Below are 15,000 nucleotides of genomic sequence, written 5' to 3'. Positions count from 1 at the left end.
GGCACGCATGGCGGGAGATGAGGAATACACTGAATTGCGTTGACCTACGCGTGTGAGTTAAGACGAAGCGACAAACGTAGAAGTTGTTAACAGGAACTCTTTGTGTGACACAACCTTCCTACAATATTGACTCATGGCCAGCAGGACTACATGCTAAATATAAGATACACACGCACACACACATGCACGGTTAAACACACACGCACCGCACGTAATCGCACAAAAAACACACACACACACACACACACACACACACACACACACACACACACACACACACACACACACACACACACACACACACACACACACACACACACACACACACACACACACACACACAATCACGCACGCAAGCATACACAGTCGCATACACGCACGTACACACTGGCACGCAAGCGCAAGCGCGCACACACACACACACACGCACACACACACACGCACACACACACACACACACACACACACACACACACACACACACACACACACACACACACACACACACACACACACACACACACACAAATACGCACGCAAGCGCGCACAGGTTCTGCATTCTGATCCTTGCACGGTAATATTTTTTCTTAAATGTTCTGACGTTCATTTTGAATTAAAAGGACTCTCACCTCGGCGACCGCTCGTTGAACACCATCGTCGTGGTGGGTTCTTCTCGGGAGCAGAGTAACACTGAATTCAAAGCATCCAGGAACATTTTTTCCACCTAATGTTGGAATAGCTCCCAAATAAGTCCATGCTCACATCAACAAGCCCCGCACCGCGGGGTCCTGATAGGTGCGTCTGCTCGGAGGTTCATAGCGCCTGGAGACATTAATCCAGCCGAGTGTTGCTCCTGCAGACGTCTTGACGGAGTGAGTTTCATCAACACAGCGTTTCACTCCTCAGGGCGGCTCCCCGTCGGGGACCCAAGTTCATATGTAGTCTACTCTTTAGTGTTTCTTATCTATCCATGGCGGACTCACCTTAACAAACTCTCTCTCTCTCTCTCTCTCTCTCTCTCTCTCTCTCTCTCTCTCTCTCTCTCTCTCTCTCTCTCTCTCTCTCTCTCTCTCTCTCTCTCTCTCTCTCTCTCTCTCTCTCTCTCTCTTGCTGATCAATAAGACAGATCAGACCTCAGGGACTGAGTCGAGTGTTGCCGTTGGTTTAGTGGAAACCCTAAGGGCTGGAGTGATGTGATGAGGGGGGGGGGGGGGTCTGCAAACGACTCTGAGGTATCTGCGGTGTTCCATTCACTCCCATTTAGTTTTCTCTTTTCATCTGGTTTGGGGCTGTTATCATGAGTTATTTAGCCAATCGTTTTTTAATGATTACAGTTCTTATCAGTGGCTTTACATTTCTCAGATCAGAATTGAAATTCTCAAAACTATTTTCAATCTTCACATCTTGTGTCACTTGTGCAGTTTCTCATTTCTTTGAACAAGTTGCAAATGCTTTGGTACATTCATGCAAATGATTATGTACAATTCTCTGCTCTTTCATACATTATCAATTGCTTACGTCATGTTGATCAAAGTATATTATTGAAAAGTTTCACCCCCACAACATTTAGGCATGAGTTCATTGCATAAGTCTGTACATGCAAAATGTTTGAACAAGTTGTCTAAATATGTCAAACATATTTCTATACATTTCCATTAGACATTTTTTTCTAAATCAGTCCTGAATTGGAAAATTGCTACCAGGTGAATCTTGACCCTCTCTAAAGAACGGAAATGTGTGAAGTGTTAGATCAACCAACGATCAACCAGTTTACTGAAATAGCTCAAAGGTGCATCTCCTGAACCATGAACTGGCAAGTATATATAGCTGGAGCACAACACAATGTTACATTGTCTGACAATGGAAGGATAAGGAATTGGACGGGGTCAACAGCCAGAGAGAAGAAGAAGAGGAAGAGGAGTGAGGCTGAGTGAGAATGAACATTTGTGGCCCAACAGACAGGAGGTGTAGGAAGACTGCACTGTAATTCCTACAGCAATGCATGCACAGTTTACCCTAAGGAGATTGTCCTATGTTCACATTTCTAGCAATGACATGGTCTGTCAACAAATTACAGTGCAAACAGTCAAAGCGTAAATGTGAATCTTGTCCAGTCTCCTGCAATCAATCTTCCACAAACACTAAGGTGTAACTTTCAATTGACAATCATTTTCTTCAAAGCTTTAGGCGTAGTTTACATCAGAACATCCCTCCAAAGTACACTGTTATATTGACAACAAGACTTAGCAATTTGACTGTCTTATCCGTACACAATGACACAAGGACTTGTCATTGTGATGGCACTGAAATGTTCATTGACACAGATATTTACTTTTGAGAAACAAAGCTATTTGTAGGAATTGTTTTGAGAAATGCACTTAATGTTTTGCAAATTTCAATTCTGATCTGAGAAATGTACGAGAAATGAATGAGAAAAACTGTAAGTTAGTTTTAGTTTCTGGTTTTAGTTAAAGTTTCTGACTCTCCGCTGATTGTTATTGCTTGGCAATTGGTTCAATGAACATCCTAACTGTACCAACAGCAATATATTTTGTTGTTTTCTCTTTCTTCTGACAATTGTAAGTTGCTTTGGATAAACGCGTCTGCTAAATGCCCTCAATGTAAATGTCGTTTGTGTTAGTAAGTCAATGTCAGTTAGACAAACAGATCGGTTTTTAACGGACCTGATTTTACTCTATACCCCTACAGTGGTACTATTGTACATTTGTCTCTGTGCAGTCTGAGCGTTTCATTACTGGGTCAGGTTTTCCTTGGGAATGTTCTCCCAGGCGCCCAATTACACAGCTCTCTGCTGGCGCTCCGGGTTGGCCTCTGGTTCCTGCGCTCGCTCCAACACCGTCTGTGGTTCCAGGACCCCTCGCCTCTCCCCTTCCACATCTGCTCAGCACAGATGTTCTCTGTTCAAAAAAACCTTCCCACCGGGCCGGCCTGTAGCTCTCTCTCCCACTGGAGACACGAACATGAATCAGAATCAGAATTACTTTCATTCCATCTTATTGTACACAAGAACAAAAGTATTGGGCTTCAATTTAATTCAATTCAATTCAATTCAATTCAATTCAATTCAATTCAATTCAATTCAATTTTATTTGTATAGCCCTTAATCACCATTACAGTTTCAAAGGGATAAACAAGCCAAATATTTATTCTTGGTTCCTCAACAGCCTCTTTTTATGCATTAGGTAAAAACATCTAATTTGCCGAAATTGAGCGATAGGTTATACAATTAAGAAAAAACAACGGTGGGCCTCTTCATAGCTAATTAATGTGTAACTCAATAATGTAATATAGCCTATATATATATATATATATATAGGCTAAATGACATTACTGAATTTTTGGTGGCCCCCCAGGTACTTGGTACTCTGCGTACTCTGCGTATAGGGAGCGCCGGGCCTTGGCACGGGAACATCTGCAGTACTCAGGATCCAGAGACGCCAAACTGTCCGGGGCAGGGATTGTGGCAGGTGTTCCTATTTGGGCAAAATAGAAACACCTGCACTGCATGCCCCCCGTGGTCAAAGATAGGGACGCTGGAACACGTCCTGGGCAGCTGCTCCAAGGCGCTGGGAGAGGGGCGGTGTCGATGGAGGCACGACCAGGTCCTCAAGGCCATCGCTGAAGCAATCAGCGAGGGGCTCAAGGGCCGCCGACACACCGAGCCACAGCTGAGACCATTCACTCTGTCAAGGAAGGACAAAGGCCGGAGAACACTCTGAGGAACCGCTCTGCGGGTTTGCTCCCCACGGCCCGTCACTGGGTGATGTCAGTTGACCTGGAGAGGCACCTGAAAACTCCAACCACACATCACCCGGACGAGATTGAGACCTGGCATCATGTTGGTCTCAGAGGCCACTAAACAACCAGTCTTGCTGGAGCTCACAGTTCCATGGGCGGAGAGGATGGAGGAGGCTCAAGACAGAAAGAGGGAGAAGTACCAGGAGCTGGCGTAGGATTGTCTGAGGAACGGGTGGAGGACCAGGTGTATGCCAGTGGAGGTGGGCAGTCGGGGGTCCGCCAGTCACTCCCTGAGCAAAGCCTACGGCACACTGGGAATAACAGGTGCAAGCCGAAGAAGAGCCACAGGAAACAACGTGGAGGCAGCGGAAATAGCCTCCAGCTGGCTCTGGTTGAAGAGGGGAGAGCATTGGGGTGTAGTAGAATGCCGCTTGGACACAAGCCGGGGTCTGAACAGCCTCGGTCGGGTCGCCTGGAGGAGGGTGTCTGTTGTAAGACCCGAAACACCCGGTGACTCCAGGAAACAGCACTGATGATGTGTCCAAGCGTCAGTAGATGTATTAATAATGAATGGAGATAAAGTAAGAAATAAAAAGAGAAACTAAGACATTGGTAATAATTGATAATACGTAATGAGGTGTAGTAAAGTGTATCAGAAATGGTTTGGTTATTATCCTAAAGCAGATGTTTAGTTTTTTTACAGATCTGAGTTGTTTTTGGGTGTCTGGACCCAATCCCGCCTGCAGACATGAATCCATGACATTTACACAGCAGCACGTCGATATGCAGATAGTTCAGAAGGAGCGTAATTAAGTGCAGAAGCAACTTGATGGAACTGTGGTTCATTACTATGTGGCAACTGACTGTAAGTGAATGGGAGGCTCTGATGACGCTCTGTTCTAATCAGCGATACATCGTCTAAAGAATGTAGTTGTTCATCTACTGTATATCCTATGCTGTGTATAGACAGAGTCTATACACAGACAATCCACTGCAAGCATGAACAGAAATGAGAATATGAAAGAAAATGTTGGAGTTAATGACTCTAGAAAATGCATCGCAGTGGTTACACGGATACAATTATGAATGATTTCCTTTTTGGGAAATATTCAAATGAATGACTCTTGCATGGACTTCAGTCATGAGCAGTTGGTGCGTGCGTAGAGTCCGTGCAGGGGGCGGAGTCTCTAGGGGGCGGGCTCTCTAGGGGGCGGACTCTCTAGGGGGCGGACTCTCTAGGGGGCGGACTCTCTAGGGGGTGGGCTCTCTAGGGGGCGGGTAGGTGGGATGACAGGTTTACCATCCAATCAACACACCCGGGCCAGTTAATTGATTGGAAGGGCTTATTACAGGACCCAGACAGACAGAGATCCCAGTGAGTGTCTTTAGAATTTCATTATATAATGTACAGAGCTTACAGAAATCATGATTTATGGAAGAAAATGAAGAAAGATGATATAACTTACATTACAATGATACACAATAACTTGTTTAGACTCCGCCTTTTTCAGAGGGGGCCTCATTAATGAAAAATATGAGCAACAAAAAATTTACAATGTGCGAATGAGTAGATTGTATGCTTGACGGTAACTCAATAGAACAAAGAGGAGTATAATAATAAACCCAAAGCTATGTTTAGGTTTTGTTCTCAAAATTCACATTGGACCAATGTCACCTTGAGTCCCGCCCCTTGTTGCCTATTGGCTGTCCGATCGGGACCCATGTCACTTTGGGACCCGCCCCCTGTTGCCTATTGGCTGTCCCACCGGGAGGTCAAACCACCCCAAAGCCGTTCATCACACTCCTCTAGGGGGACTACCTTCACCAAGGACATCCATTCTTCACTCAGCACATTGTGTCCACGATACACCCAGCAGCACAATAACATAATAACTTCTTTATTCCAAAAACAATCAGACTAAAATACCAATGGACATGTAGTGTGCACAGGGGGAATCATAACCTTCATGTGCAAACAAAGAATGCTTAGAATACTTCTACTGGTGCTTCTGATGGGCTTGTAAAGTTATGAACGCATCCGCCATCATCAATCAAAACACCACTCTGACTTTAGGGAAGGAATAGATATTCACTGTTGCTGCTGAAGCATATGGACTTTAAGACTAAGCGTTCTGCACAATTTACTGTGTCACTCCTCTGAGCTGTCGTTGGCAGAGTATCAAACCAGGAACATAAATCTCAGACAGAGGAGCTGAGGAATTGTACCTTCCTCAGGAACAAAAGACGTTAGACCTGAAGCCTAATAACAGTTTTCATCCTCTGCAGTCAGACCTCCTGCGTGATGTTAGAGCGGAAAAGTGTAATTAGGCCGAACAGAGCATCAAAAACACTCAATACTGATTTGTAGTAAATTATCTTTTTAGTTTGATTAGTCATTCTTATTCTCGAACCAAACATGAGGATATGATCTTATATGGTGATCAATTCAATTCAATTAAATCAGGCTGTGTGTTTATGACCCCCCCCCCCCCACCCTAGCCCCCCAGAGGGCAAGAAAAAACTCCCTTAATTAGCAAGGAAGGAATCTAGAGAAGGAAGGCAGAGTGGGGGATCCCTCCTTCAGAGTGGGGGGGTCCCTCCTTCAGAGTGGGGGGATCCCTCCTTCAGAGTGGGGGGTCCCTCCTTCAGAGTGGGGGGATCCCTCCTTCAGAGTGGGGGGTCCCTCCTTCAGAGTGGGGGGTCCCTCCCTCAGAGTGGGGGATCCCTCCTTCAGAGTAGGGATCCCTCCTTCAGAGTGGGGGGTCCCTCCTTCAGAGTGGGGGATCCCTCCTTCAGAGTGGGGGGATCCCTCCTTCATAGTGGGGGGATCCCTCCTTCAGAGTGGGGGATCCCTCCTTCAGAGTGGGGGGATCCCTCTTTCAGAGTGGGGGATCCCTCCTTCAGAGTGGGGGGTCCCTCCTTCAGAGTGGGGGGATCCCTCCTTCAGAGTGGGGGGATCCCTCCTTCAGAGTGGGGGGGTCCCTCCTTCAGAGTGGGGGATCCCTCCTTCAGAGTGGGGGGGTCCCTCCTTCAGAGTGGGGGGATCCCTCCTTCAGAGTGGGGGTGTCTCTCAGAGTGGGGGGTCCCTCCCTCAGAGTGGGGGATCCCTCCTTCAGAGTGGGGATCCCTCCTTCAGAGTGGGGGGTCCCTCCTTCAGAGAGGGGGATCCCTCCCTCAGAGTGGGGGGTCCCTCCTTCAGAGAGGGGGGTCCCTCTTCCCAGGGATGATCAGCAGTGCAATGGGTGCCAGATAAGTTGTGAATCACACAAACCTCCAACGATTTCTCTTGGTTTAGGAAGTTGAGTTTCCCCCTGCTCTTTGCAAAAACTAAAAGCTTTGTCCCCTAATGTTATGGTGCTACCGCTATAACCCCCGGAGCCAGAGAAGGGGGCCTTAGTATTTAGGGGGCGTACAGATCAGCCACAAAAATGTAAGGGCAGAAACTAGTGCTTCATTAGTGACTCAATCGACGCGCCGACATTAATGCGGAGGAATGTCCCCGAGTAGAACTTGAACTGCTCTCAGCTCTGAGCTTTCAAACGAGCTGCTTGCGTTTTCTTAAAGGCTGTTGATGTAAATTATTTCCGTCTAAGCTTTATTTAGACCCCGTGTTTCAAGCTGACATCAGTACCTCCTTGGACCACTATGTAGTTCTAACACCAGTTATGAATGGTTTCTTCTCCACATAGGATGGTCAACACCGCATGAGGTTGACCACAGAGTTTTAGAAGTTGGGCTCTTTGCCATTTCCTTCCAAGCCAAGACAGACCGAAGGGTTACCTGGTCGATTAAAACCTGTAGGTTTGGCTGAATTACCATTCCGCCCATTACCAATATAAACTGAATCCTCACCTGTGTTCGAGAGGTGCTTCATGAACCTCGTTGACCTCGTGTCTCTGAATAGACCACGTGTTGAACATTTACCTCTCCGAGAAACACCTGGCCCGAAACGAAGATACCACAAAGGATCAAATCAGATTTTCAGCGCTGGGCGTTGTTTGTGTGAGTGAGTTATCCCCTTGACAGCGAGAGCAATAGTACTACGGGGATTCTGCTGCGAGGCCGAAGGCGTACTTGTGCTGAGAGCGAGGCTTTAAACTAATTCCGTGTTCTCGGTAAGGCGTGGGCTGGGGGTTCTGGAGGAAGAGTTGGTTTCCTAGGCTGCGACGCTGGCGGCTATTCTTCAATCCGACAGATTCCCGATGGCGTCGAGGGCCGTTGGAGCGGCAGGGACCTTCTCGATTGGCCGGGACAGAACCGAGGAGACACGTGTCGTCAGGCAGACGGAGGTCGAGAGCAGATGTGTGGATTCTGCTCAGCTCCATGTGAGCCCGGCGTGCGTTAAGAATCCCCCGCTCAGAGTGGTTACAGTGGAATTAGGGCTGTGGTATTTCACTGTCCGGTCCTCTCTCTTCTCCTTCTCTCACTCATTCATTTTGTGTATTCCTTTTTTTCTTTGCAGGTAGTTAAGAAAGTGTGTGTGTGTATGTGTGCGTCTCTGTGTGCATGTGTGTGAGTGTGTGTGTGTGTGTTTGTGTGCATGTGTGTGTGTGTGTGTGTGTGAGTCTCTATTTGTGTGTGTGTGTGTGTGTGTGTGTGTGTGTGTGTGTGTGTGTGTGTGTTTGTCCCTAGGTGCATGTTGCATGTGTGTGTGTGTGTTGGGGGTGAGGGTTGTCTCTGTGTGTGTGTGTATGTGTGTGTGTGTGTGTGTGTGTGTGTGTGTGTGTGTGTGTGTGTTGGGGGGGTGAGGGTTGTCTCTGTGTGTGTGTGTGTATGTGTGTGTGTGTGTGTGTGTGTGTGTGTGTGTGTGTGTGTGTGTGTGTTTGGGTGCATTGACTTGTTTAGTTGAATAATCACCCCACCCTACCCTCTCACTCCCAGCTCTATATTCTGAATCCCCCGCACTTAATCAGGCTGAGTTGTGGCCCTCAGGACAGCCAAGGCAGCAAGCTGTAAATTCACCTTGCACCCGTAGCTCTGATCTGTTGGGGACCCTCCATCACACCGTGGTCCCTCTCACAGCCAAGTCAGCGAAAGGCATTTGGTGATGTGCCATACGTTTTATTTTTTCATTCGTTTTCACTGCAGATGCAAGCTCACCTAACAATTGTTCGTGCTGGCCTCTAGGTTCTATGAACATCCTGACTGTACCGACAGCCATATATTGCTGTTTTTCTTCTGACAAATTTACAAGTCACTTCTGATAAAAACGTCTGCTAAATGCCCCAAATGTAAATGTAAGGTGCAAAACAACAATGAACAAATTACAAGATGAAAAAAAAATATTATTTTTATAATCAGGCCTATTCATAAATGTTCTGCTTCCCTCATAAGGTCAAATGGTTTCACGGCGCGAAGGAGGTGAAAGTGGGGAGCATGAGAGAAGGAGAGGAAGAGAGCAGAGTGTCAGAAGCCTCATCTAAACACCGTGATTCATCTGAGGTCGGCCAGGGAGCCACAACCCAGCATCTCTGCTCCGGGACCCTGCTGAAGGGGCGGCGTCTCGGCCCGCTGTGTAAACAGTCTTCAAATAAGATCTCGGCGGTAAGCCTTCACAGATTTCGCTCACTTCAACAAGAGGAGGCCTGGATCCATATTTAGAGCTGTTCCGCTCTACTGTTGACTCTCTCCACTAGGCTAGTCTACCCGACGACACACGTAACCCCACTTAAACCACACTGCCGCTTTAATCGATGTCGAAAACAAGAGCTTGTTGTGTCATTCCTTTGGCTGTTGTCAGGAGACAGAAATAAGGCCCCGGTAGTAAAACGTATTTTCAGGCAGACGCACTACAAGAGACAAATTGGTTATTGTAGTGAATGGTAAATGGACTGCAGTTAGACAGTGCTTTTCTACCCAGTGGCCTCTCAAAGCGTTAGGGTTAGGGTCTATCATTCACCCATTCATGCACACATTCACACACAGACGGCGGAGTGAACCATACAAGGAGACAGCCAGCCGAGAGACACCTCGACACTAGGAGGAGCCGGGGATCGAACTAGCAACCTTCAGGACACCAGCCGACGCGCTCCACCTCCTGAGCCAAGTGTCTGTCTGTGTATTTGAGGTAATGAATTTCCCCGGGTCTAAATTGTTATTACACTGCTCTTGCGATGTATGAAATACTGCATGACCAGCAATTAGTGTGAGCGTGTTAACATCACTGTCATTATTTTAGCCTTTTATTACTGCGAGGGATCAAACTTACTATGAATCAACCGTATAAACGAATGCAGAACAGAGCGATGATAAACAGTGTGTGGTGTGTTGGTGCTCTGCATGTGAGCTCATCACTTCAGCCTCTCTATTTACCTTTTGTTGTTTGCATATATTTATTTATCCCTGCCCGCATTACACATTAACTATTTAGCGGAGAGTTTCTTATCGAGGGAACATGGAAAAGCTCTGCTGGCGTAAACAGCAGAACATCCACTTATTGCTGCACACCTTCCTGGAATCTCCCAGAGGATCCAGCTCTCTGGAACCTCCTGCTGACTCAGAGGACGGTTGTGTTCCACCTCTACCAGGCTGAGCACAGAAAGAGAAACAGTCATGAAACCAGAAGATACTAGCAAAATACGGAATATGAATATGAATATTTTCCACATTGGTGGATTGTCGTTTGCACCTTGCATCTGCAGTAAGAACAAATGAAAAACAAAATGTATGGCGCACAACCCAATGACTTCAACTGTTTAATGTCTGACAGGCAGTAATGACAACAGTCACTATCTTTGATTGTTCTACAAGAAAACACACCAAACAAAAGGAATATCATGTTGATGTCTTATTGAGGCGGAATATTATCTTTAATGCCCCCCCCCCCACACACACAAACACACAAAAACACACACACACACACACATGAACATCCACACACACACACACACACACACACACAGACACACACACTACAAGAGAGACAGAGAGTAAAGAGCCTTCTTGCAGTGAAGCACTTCTCTTGAATCTCTGTTGATAAATATAATGCACCATTTCACTCTTCCTTTGGAGTAAGTAGATTTTCCCTCATAAAAAGGTAGCCAAAAAGCCTAACATAAATAGAGGAGTACATTACACACACAAAAGGACCTCTGCAGCAAGGAGGAACTGGAGGATAACTCTGTGTATGTGGAACGAGAGAAGCATGGACCCCTTGGGCTGAGACCTCCTGCTACATTCTTGGTCATTATTCCACATCCACACACCACAGAAGGCAGCAGGGTCTTTACCTCACGTGCTTGTGTTGAGCAAGGTTTATTTTATTGTACCTTTATTTAACCAGGTCAAAGTCTCTTTGAGATGGAATCATTTTGTTCAAGAGGGACTTGGCCAAGAGGAAAGCAAAATGCAGAAAATAGATATAAGCTTCATACAAACGAAGCAAACAATTTACACACAATTAAAAGACTGTTTGGGGATTTCAGGTAAGGAATTACACGCAGGTACAATGCCCAATATTTACACATAAGAAGTCTGTCAGTACAGAGCTCTGACGGTCATAAGTCTTTCTGGAGGCTGGAGTGGTCATTGAGCAGACCTGAACCATTCAGGGCTCTTCTTCCCTCTCCCACCAGGCTAACTGGTGAGGGTGGTAGCAGGGGGTCAAAAGTCCAACCCAGTGGCGTCACCCCCCCTGGGCTCCAGTCCGGTGCCCAGATGTCCAGATGCGCTCTGGGCGTGCGTCGGATTGGATTATAGTGTTGTGGCGTCATGCGCATTGTTGGTGCAGCGGACGCGTCTTCAGTGTAATCTGATATAAGACACGATCTCACGTCTCACGGTGGACTTTGGGAGGGAGGTTTAGTTACTGAAATATCTGTCCTATATTTAGGCATCCTTTAGAGCCGATCATTAAGAAAAACCACTCTAACATGGCTCTTGGGGTTTGACCTGAGGAGTGGCAACAAAAAAATGATTGAACTAATTGGCAACAGGTCCACATACCTACTGACCCCATCTTGGTGTAGGCGTGGGCCGTGGAAGCCAACGAAACAGTTCTCCTCCTCTTCTCGTTTGAATCATACTAAATTTTTCGTTAGTATATAATATTCTAGAACAGCCGTTAGCATCCAAGGAGACATGGCCACCCCACTCCCACTGTAACCCTCAGCCAGAGCCCCGGTCCAGTCTGGTTTTGTCCATGGTACCCATTCCCTAAATGCTCCTGAAAATGGAAACCTGTGAGCCTTAGCAGCAGGAATGAATGAATGATGGTGAATCCACCGCAGGAGTTTATAGACGAGGTCCAGCCCAAGGCTCCCAGACGAGTCCTAACCTGGTGCAGTTCTCCAGAAGAGGATTGCAGTGATTACATATCGTATGCATGCGCTCACTTTAGCCCATGCCCTAGTTTTTCTCCCTGTTGACAGCATTCTTGAACGCAATTACAATTATCCTTCTCACCAAATCTGTGATTCTTTTTTTTTTTTTTTACCGCATTTACAAAGTTCGATCGACAGTGGGGTTGCGGTGCACCAAGGGAGAAGGATCTGTGTGTGTGTGTGTGTGTGTGTGTGTGTGTGTGTGTGTGTGTGTGTGTGTGTGTGTGTGTGTGTGTGTGTGTGTGTGTGTGTGTGTGTGTGTGTGTGTGTGTGTGTGTGTGTATAGCAGGGCTAGTATCACTCCTGGGGGCTGCCTGCCAATCTAGAGGAGTGGTACTCAAATGGGGTACCGCGTACCCTTATGGGCACAAGTATATATTTCTTTCACCATGAGCAAGTCAAAATTTTGAAAGCTAGACAATAGAGAAAATGGATGGTGGAAACGTAAATCTGAAAACACACGACAATCATGTGAGAAAGAGAGTGCATCCAGAAACACCAAAATGTGGTCAGTTTCAGGAGGAATATATTTGAAGTGGTTTCACCAATACTCAGACCCTTCCCTGGCGTTGTGCATCTTTTGACGGGAGAAATGATCCAACAGTCTCATGAAGCCCGGGCCCATGTTTCTCACTAAATCGTTAGTATTTTCACCCCTTTTAACGTTCATGTTTACCCTGCCAAATAGAACACACCAACATTATTTATGTTCATTTTATTACATTTTCTCTCAAAAGTGTGAGAGAAAACTGCCGGTGAAGGGGGAAGTAAGATGAAACAATATCTTGGGGGAGGTACACTAATAAGTTTGAGAACCCCTGATGTAGAGTTCCCCTAATCCACACTGCATACCCCCGTAACAGGACCCCGTGTCCCAGTGGACGCCAACCTGGCGGACCTCTGCCGGGTCCGTCTATTGCACAATGTAACCCGAGTACGCATTTATTAATAATCATCTCACAGTGACGATACTTCTATTTATTTCCGGCCAGCAGCGGTATGCTGAGACCCCCCAGGGGACGTTTATATTGTGTTTCACTCTGGGGGGGGGGGGGGGGGGGGGGGGATAAGGCGTGTCTCAACCAGCCGCGGTCGGGCAGAAGCTGTTCAGTGACGACGTTTGCTGTAGCTATATTGATTGATGCATCGTATCCCCTCGTATCGCTTTGAGGCTGCGCTGACCTTGTTTACTTGATCCATTCGTCCCCAGACGTGCAGGGTCCAACAACCATAAGATCTGCAGAAGGATATACATATATTTTGTATTAAACGTATTATACTTTAACCTCTTCATCGATTCGATTGATCCCATCCCTAAGAGCAATACAGTTGAATAATTAATGGATAATAGTTATACTTGTAAGGAACTAATTAAATCATTAAAATTACTTTATTGGAAAAAGCAAGTTTACGTCCATAAAGTTTTTTTTTTTACATTTAACTTGAGGTTAGTACAATATCAATGGTCATCAGCCTTCCCATTTAATTCAGTCATAAACTGTCAATGGTCACGTGAGATATTACCACCAGAACCACAACACCTTAGAATTGGAAGATCACTATGTATCTGATCCTTATTGTGTGATGTAATTGTGTTGGTGTTGTCATTATTGCGTGTCAGCTACAAGTCACCGAGTAAAGAGAACGTCACATAGCCGGGGACAGAGAGTAGAAGACAGCTAGAATACTCACACTGGGACACTCACCTTACCTTACTAAGAGGAGGGGCTGCGTTCTGCTTTCATTACGTCCTCCGTGAGTAGCGATGTGACAGTCGGGAGTGCTCGTGATATTATGATGTAGGGTGGTTTTATTAGAGGAAAAGTAGAGAAGGAATAATGCAGCCCATCCAGATGACCATGATGGTCACGATGCAGAGCATCTTTGCAGATATAAAAGTGATATCAAATGTATACGGAAGAGGATAAGGGCCACATGGGATTCCGAATTCTGAGCATGAAGTCAGAATTATGATTTATTTAACAATTCTGACTTTGATCTCAGAATTCTGAGTATAAAGTCAGAATAAAACGTGTTCTCAAAATAAATTCACATATAGCCCTTATCCAAGAGAGAGAGTAGTCTTCCGATTACTTTTACATCATTTATAGCAAACAGGGAAAAAGGAATTTAAAGAACCGAATTTGGGAATAGCCTAGAGGGAAAGAAAAAAATATGAAATCCCATGTTGGCATGTTTATTTAAAATATAAACAAAACTACAAAAGTTGATAAAAAGTCAAATAGACTTCCATCACATGTTCATGGTTGGTAAGAAATTCCACATTTGTGGGTAGAACATGCCTATGAGCCTGGACAGAATGTTGTTAAGGGACACGCATTCAAGCATTGCAACTGCATGAGTGTGTGCTGTTGAGATCCATCGGGGTGTAAACAGATATGGAATGACTATTTCTTCTTCATAAAGTATCACAGCGTAGTGGCGGACAAATGGGTCGACTTTATCCTCCTCATTAGGTTAAACCTAGTCTAGACGCAAACAAACTCAAGGACAGTTTTCTAAGTGGTTCAGGTGCGCCCTCTACAGGCAACACGGGACATTGCCTTTTCTATTTTTCGTTATTTTCTTTTTACAATAAATGGCACATTTCCCGAGAACTTTTCTTAACAGCATAGAATATAAAAACTCACTAAACATTGAACATCAACTTTTTTTTAACAGAATATATATAGGATTCTAGATTCATTAGTGTGGACATTGAGCAATCGTTTCTCCTCAGCCTATGAATATCACAATTCTGAAAAAAACATCCGGTCCATGATAATCCAAAACAGTGATACAGAAATTGGCGTTTGGATTTATGCCCCCAACCAAAACACCGATTCAATTAGTTGTTGATGTGTGTGATATGTGTGTGTGTGTGTGTGTGTGTGTATGTGTATGTGTATGTGGGGACATT

The 15,000-nt window shown here is 45.6% G+C and overlaps 1 protein-coding gene across 1 annotated transcript in view; it reads right to left on the bottom strand.

The window, feature by feature from the left end:
* Window positions 1-1,038, bottom strand: part of ptger1a (prostaglandin E receptor 1a (subtype EP1)) — a 4,789-nt gene extending 3,751 nt beyond the window's left edge. Inside the window, exon 1 of the mRNA XM_056586184.1 lies at window positions 630-1,038. The gene's annotated coding sequence lies outside the window, so the exon portion shown is untranslated. The remainder of the gene's footprint in view (window positions 1-629) is intronic.
* Window positions 1,039-15,000: the final 13,962 nt, after the last annotated feature.

Source organism: Gadus chalcogrammus, chromosome 3 (assembly GCF_026213295.1).
Source record: "Gadus chalcogrammus isolate NIFS_2021 chromosome 3, NIFS_Gcha_1.0, whole genome shotgun sequence".
Taxonomy (NCBI): Eukaryota; Metazoa; Chordata; class Actinopteri; order Gadiformes; family Gadidae; genus Gadus; species Gadus chalcogrammus.
This window is presented reverse-complemented; position numbering and strand designations above follow the sequence as displayed.